The sequence below is a fragment of the Etheostoma spectabile genome, chromosome 17 (genome assembly GCF_008692095.1).
Source record: "Etheostoma spectabile isolate EspeVRDwgs_2016 chromosome 17, UIUC_Espe_1.0, whole genome shotgun sequence".
NCBI classification, from domain to species: domain Eukaryota; kingdom Metazoa; phylum Chordata; class Actinopteri; order Perciformes; family Percidae; genus Etheostoma; species Etheostoma spectabile.
The window spans coordinates 14,113,502-14,120,313 of NC_045749.1; the positions used below are offsets into that span (position 1 = coordinate 14,113,502).

Consider the following 6,812-nt stretch of genomic DNA (forward strand, 5'->3'; position numbering starts at 1 on the left):
CTCTCTCTCTCTCTCTCTCTCTCTCTCTCTCTTTTTGTGTGTGAAAAAAGGGCATGCGCTAAATCCCCTTTTGATGTACAGGTGTGTATGTGCCTAGTAAAAAGTGCATGTTCTAAAAGCAGTCGTTGTATACATGGTGCATTATATATCCCAGATAACAAAGGAACTTATGTACAGAGTGTTCATATGTATAATGATCTGCTGCTATGGCAACATAGCATACCACGGATAGTAGATTCCCAAAGAAAAAAGGCTAATTCGGGTCAACCTTGGCACAGTAATATCAGTGCTCTTATTATCAGAGATGCATTAGGCTGCACCAAAACATGATTATCTGCAAGGCCTTAATCAGAGCCGGATGAGCCACAACAGGAGAGCGTGATAGTAGCCAGTCACTGAGTCTGTGCTAACTAAAGGCTGGACCCTTGCAAAATACCTCCCATCAATCAAAGGAAATATTAATGCCTTTGCATATGTACTTTGGTCAAAATGATTGGTTCAATCACTGCAGCAGATGATGGTTATTATAAACAGTCTAACATAGGCTATTGTAAGAGTTAGGGTTGGGCAATATAATAGCATATACAACAATATAAATACCACAGATTTCTTAATACAAAGGTAGATCTCCTTTTAAAGTTTTTTACAGTACAACTGCTTACACATAAAATCACTAAATCATGTCACACAAATGTAAAAGCTCTTACTCAAAAAGCAATAACTAGACACCAACTCTCTGACACCATAAGCTATTTCTCAGCCTTTCACTCAGTTTTCAATTGCATAAAACATCTTATTTCAATTCTGTACCTAAGACACAACAATCTAACAGGAAGTGACTTGCTTTCCTGTTCCAAACACAACCAATCAAAATGCTACACTTATTCACCAGGTCACACACACTCCTCACATGTGCTGACACTAATTGCTTACCTGATCACTAACCAATCACTAATTTCGCACAGGCCTATAAAAAGGTCAACGGTCAGGTAACCTGTTATATGAAGAGAGAGAAGGGGAGTAGGAGGGAGAGGCAGGTGAGGACAATGAGAACAAGAAAGAGTTGGAAGGGGAGGAGGAAGAGGATGAGAGTAAAAAGGAGAGGGTAGATCAAACCTACACGTATTGATCACTGGTGATCACCCCATACAAACATCTGGCCTATTCCACACACACACACACACACACACACACACACACACACACACACACCCACACGACCACACACAGCCTCTTCATTCTAAAAATTATACTTTTGGTTTACATATGTTATGGAGTTTTCTTTTATGCTACTGTATACAACCCTGTACTACTGTTACAACAGTAATGATTTGCCAACAATATTTTTTTGTTTCAACATTGCATGGTTGTTTACACTGTACTTCTTAACCTCTCTCAGAAAATTTCTCTTACTGTAGAACATTGTATGAAGATGTAGATAGCTTTAGATTTAGAACAACAGTGTGTACATGGTATATCCAAAAAATAATGCAAATGTTTCATTTTGAGATGTGTTTATGGCATTTTGAATGCAGTGTTGAGATGAGAAATTTCGTGTGCACAGTTTTAAGAAGGAGATACACTTTTGAAGTGTGTGTAAAAAGTTATAAAAAAAGTGTAAAATATATAATTGTACTAGGCCATTGTCATCGATGTTGCAAATTAATCAGCATGACTTCTTCATTGACATACTGGATTTTTGCATGATTTATGAATCAATGTGATGAAGTAGGCTACCTGCATTTGTAAGTTATTGTTATTTCACTGGATTAACCAAAAACATAAATTCCTTAGTTTATCAATATATTTTTTATAATAGAGTTTCCATATTGTATCAAGATAAATAGGGATATTGCGATATAAAAATTACACATTTGTGGGATTGTGCGTCTTGCTTACCCCTTGTGTATTAGAGAGATAAATAACAGATAAATAGATATAGAAAAGCAACATGGAAAGTTTTCAAGTCATCAACTATCAGCACAGTTTGTAGCACTCGGCTGTCTGTCTGACATGGCTTTATAGCATATATGATGCAGTATCGCGAACACATGGCAAAATGCATGAAACTATTGTAGAATCTGCGTCTTATAGCCTACCGCTTACTTACACCACTATATTGTACACTTGTAATTTTCCGTCGGGGTCACACGTGTAATCTAAACTGCACCTCACACACACACACACACACACACACACACACACACACACACACACACACACACACATCACACACCCACCCACCACACACACACACACACACACTGTAGCTGCACGGAATGAAACAGCAGCCCGGTCTCCAGTTAAACAAAAAGATATGAGCTGATGGCAGCGGTTATCTCATTACATAATTCTTAAAAAAAAAACAAAAAACTTTAAAAATGTATCGCATGATGTCGATCGCATCCTCAGCTACATTAACATACAGTAGCCTAGAGGTCAACGCTTCAGCATCACCCAAACTCATCGCTTCTACAGTAGCTACAGACGACATGCACCCTGCAACATTTTCCTTTTGAAATAACATAATATAAAGCCTCACCATAAAGTCACCCGGCCGTCCGGTCGCGTTAGATGTTGAGTGTGGATGAAGAGATGCAGCTGTGTACCGCGGACTGCTATTAGGCGGGAGAGAGAAGCGACTGTGTAACCTTGGCTGGCTGGCTGGCCGGTGTGAGCACAATGTGCAGCCTTGTCGCTCAAATAGTGGGAGGAACACGCAGATTGGCCCTTTGCACTGCAGGAGGGTTACAGCCAGGAGGTGATCCGGTGTGTGCTATGAGGGGCCGTTTAGGCCATATATCAAGAATGCATGCACTCCACTTTTACCTGCACACACGCATAAAAAGCATGCACATACACTAATTACTCCTCGCACACACGCACCCACGCACTTACACACACACACAGAGACACACACACACACACACACACACACACACACATACACACACACACACATATAAAATGCACAAATTCACTTTTTCTCACACATAAAAAGTATGCACACACTCCACTTTTTCTCACAAAAACTTTTAGGATGTAATGTAAAAATGCTTCTGGGAGCTAAAAACTAGTGTGTTCACGCTAATATGCAAATGATTACTCAGTTTTAGCTGGTAGAGCAGCCATCTTCTCGGTGGCAAGGCCTGATATTCCCTCAGCATGGTGCGGAAACATACATACAGTGCCTGTAAGGAATTTACACCTCTATTTTACAGGCTTGTCAACTAAGTAGATAACAGACAGAAAAGCAGAAATCGTTATTGCATGGTCGTTGGATTCTCTATGGAGTCTCTCTATACTCAAGCAATCGAGAGCTTTTCTCTGTATTTCCACAACACACTGTGCTATACACTAATTCTGCAATGCAGTGGACTAGGCCTAAGGTACAATATTGGCTTCCAAAATGTAGTGGAATAGAAGTATAAAGTAGTATTAATGGAATACTCCAAATCATACTTAAGTACAGTAGACCTACTTGAGTACTCACATACAATATCTACAAGGGGTTTTCTCTGTTCAAAGAAACAAGTAGCATGTTGCTGCGATACCGGATTTTCAGGATCGCAATTCCAGGGGCCTAATTGGGCGGGTCGAGAAACCAAATGAGATTCTTAATAACGCGACAGGACTGCAGTTCCACACAAAATGGAAGAAGATCCCGGCAAGCCAAGTGTGAGTACCATTACTGATTGTGAATAATGTTATTGTTATTATTTGTTTAATGGTAACTGTGAAAACCGTTGGTGTCTTGAACAGTAAAGTAGCCTAATGGTAGCTGTCCAGCTGAAGTAAGAGCAAGTTAATGAACGTTAACGTTAATAGTTTTGAAGTTTGTTATAATACGGTTTGTTCATAAAATGTTTGTTCGCTTATGATGGCTTGCTAACTGTTAGCCGAAATTTGTTGATTAATTTGTTAGCCTTTTATTTGTTTAATGAAAAGTAATGTTTTAGCTAGCTATCTTTGGTGAGCCCAACAAATTGTATTATATTAGGCCTACTATATTAATGAATACTAATTTATTATAGCCAGGACTATTTTTGACTTCTCCTCAGATGTCTGTAGGGTAAATTTAGACAGCTAGCTAGACTGTCTGTCCAATCAGAGTTATCTCATGCACAACTATTTTGCAACAGCTCTGTGCAGAGCTTAGTGCCACCCATGCCAACCAGAGCATGTTTTCCTCCCATCCCCAAATGCTGCCCTCCTTCAGCACGCTTTGGAGAAGGGTCTGGCAAAGCAAGACTAACCCAGCAGTGATTATGTTGTCTACTAACCGTTTCAGTGAAGTTGAGGATTTCTGCAGATGATTGGAAGAACAAAAGAGAAAAGAAGGAAGACCACTCAATCAAAAGGTAGTGCTGTTACCTTCTTCACAATGTGGGTTATAATATTGATGTAATACATTTAATATCTAATGTTTTTTTGCATCTCTTTCATCTTTCACTGTCTGTCGCAGGAATCATTGAGGCTGTTGAAAGTGTTCAATTATGTGAAGAACAGAAATGGTAGACAAAAAATAATTGAAACTGTCATTCTCCTGTTTTTCTGTAGGCCTGTTTGAAATGCCAAAATTAAAAACCTTTTGACTTATTTGCTTGGCTTGTTGGTGGGTGGGTTGTGACATTTATTTAATATTTTATTTATTTTTTATTTATTTTTTTAACCTGGTTATGAGCTAAGTATGCTAAAACACTATTGCCCAACATGCAACTCTCAGCAACCAACTTGAATTGCAAGAATGTCTTAAAACTATAGTGTGTAGTTTCTCTCACCACCATGAGGATTTGTAAGTAATGTTGATGTTGTGTTAATTTTAATGCGTTTGTACCTGCAGCTCCTGCTCACTCTGCTGTGTTTGAGGAATTTAAACCAGTTTCGTTAACGTTGCTTACTGAGGTAGTGCAACACATGAAACCTACCAACTGTCCTTTAGACATTGTCCCCGCCAAGATGGTGAAGGAGGTTTTTAATTGCACCATTGGGTCGAGTCTTCTAACTTTTTAAAATTCTTGTCTTAGTTTAGGTTCTGTCCCAGCTGCCTTTAACCATGCTGTGGTCAGGGCCTTACTTAAGAAGCCTCATCTTCACCCCACAGTGTTGTCCAATTTTAGACCAGTCTCTCATCTGTCTTTTCTTTCAAAGGTTTTGGAAAAAGTGGTTTTCATACAGTTACAAGCCTTTTTGCAACAAAATTCTGTTTGAAAAATTTCACAGCACTGTTGAGAGTACATAATGATATTGCCTTGTCTGTAGATGCCGGGAATCCTGCTGTTTTAGTGCTCACAGTAGCGTTTGTACAGTGAACCATGCAATCCTCCTCTCTCGCCTTGATCATTGTGTAGGCATCCGAGGCTTGGCACTTCAATGGTTTAGCTCCTATTTGGCAAATAAGGAGCTTCTCTATCATGATTGGTGACCTCTCCTCATCAGCTGCTCTTCTCTCTTGTGGGGTACCCCTGGGTTCAATTCTTGGACCCATCCTGTTTTCCTTATATATGTTGCATTTAGGGGTTATTAAAGGAAAGCACAACCTATCATTTCATTGTTATGCAGATGATTTGCAAATGTATTTGCCTATGAAATCAAATGACAGTGTTGCACTAGACTCCCTGCTTAGTTGTATTAATGTTATTAAATTGTGTTTTTCACAAAACATTCTTAATTTTAACAAAACTAAAACTGAGTGAATCATCTTCAGTACTTCAGGCACGCCAAACAGTCCAACTTTTAGTTTGGGACCTCTGGCTTCATACCTTAAGCCAGCAGTCAAAAAGTTGGGGGTTACTTTTGATACTTTTGAAATTTGACAAGCAGATCAGCAATGTTGTTAAAATGAGCTTTTCCATCTTTGTGTCCTGGTTGAAGTTAAGCCATTTTTTAACAGGCATGATCTTGGATTACTGTGATGCTCTTCATGTTGGTCTGAATCAAACCTCCATCTCACATCTTCCACCAGTACAAAATGCAAAAAACGCTTTTTATCCAATGGATCTAGACGTGCACACATCACTCCCGTTCTCTACACCCTATGTTGCTCCACATCCCTGTGAGTTTTAGAATCGATTTTAAGATTTTGTTTGTTTTCAAGGCTTTAAACGGCCTGACCCCTGAGTATTTGTCCAAGATTTTTACCCTGCGTGAGCACAACCGGTCTTTGTGCTCTTCAAACCAACTTGTTTTAAAAGTCCAATGGTCAAGGTATAAATGGTGGGGTGATCTAATGTAGCCTTGAACAAAGATGAAAACTGTGCTACTAAGATATGGTACTTTCTATCTCCACACCTCCAGATTTCTCTCATTTTCAAACTTGTCTTCAGCTTCCACAAACGTTGATCTGCATTTTATAAGACTTTTTCTCTCTGAAGCCACAAAAGGCTTCATACAACTTTTTACACATATGCAGTAGAACTCTCCAAGACCTGTATACAGATGTTGATGTGTAAAATCAGTAGAGTTCCCCTTGAAGGTTTTCATAAGGTACATGCCATTGACAGGTTGCTCAACATGTTACTAGACTGGCATGTACTGTACGGTTTCTAGGAAAAGTCCAGTGTACATATTGCATCAACTTCGATCAGATCACTGAGAGCCTACTTTCACAGAAGACTTGTCACAGCAGAAAAGCACAAGTGTAAATAATAAAATGAATTATGGCTAAATTCAATTTAGCTTCTTCAACTTTAGGGTCCTGGTATTGTGCATGCTGATTCACTGTGACTGGCTTACACACTTGATTCAATCAGAGCCATAAACTATAGACCTATATCTGATCTTCCATTTCTCTCCAAGATCCTTGAGAAGGT

At 39.2% G+C, this 6,812-nt stretch overlaps 1 protein-coding gene across 3 annotated transcripts in view; it reads right to left on the reverse strand.

The window, feature by feature from the left end:
- Positions 1-6,812, reverse strand: part of elovl5 (ELOVL fatty acid elongase 5) — a 16,054-nt gene that overhangs the window by 7,693 nt on the left and 1,549 nt on the right. The window contains exon 1 of one of the 3 annotated variants that reach the window (XM_032541904.1): positions 2,543-2,770. The exons of 1 other annotated variant lie outside the window; for it this stretch is intronic. The gene's annotated coding sequence lies outside the window, so the exon portion shown is untranslated. Of the gene's footprint in view, positions 1-2,542; positions 2,771-6,812 lie in introns of those variants that run through there. One more of the 3 variants, XM_032541907.1, reaches the window with a different exon arrangement.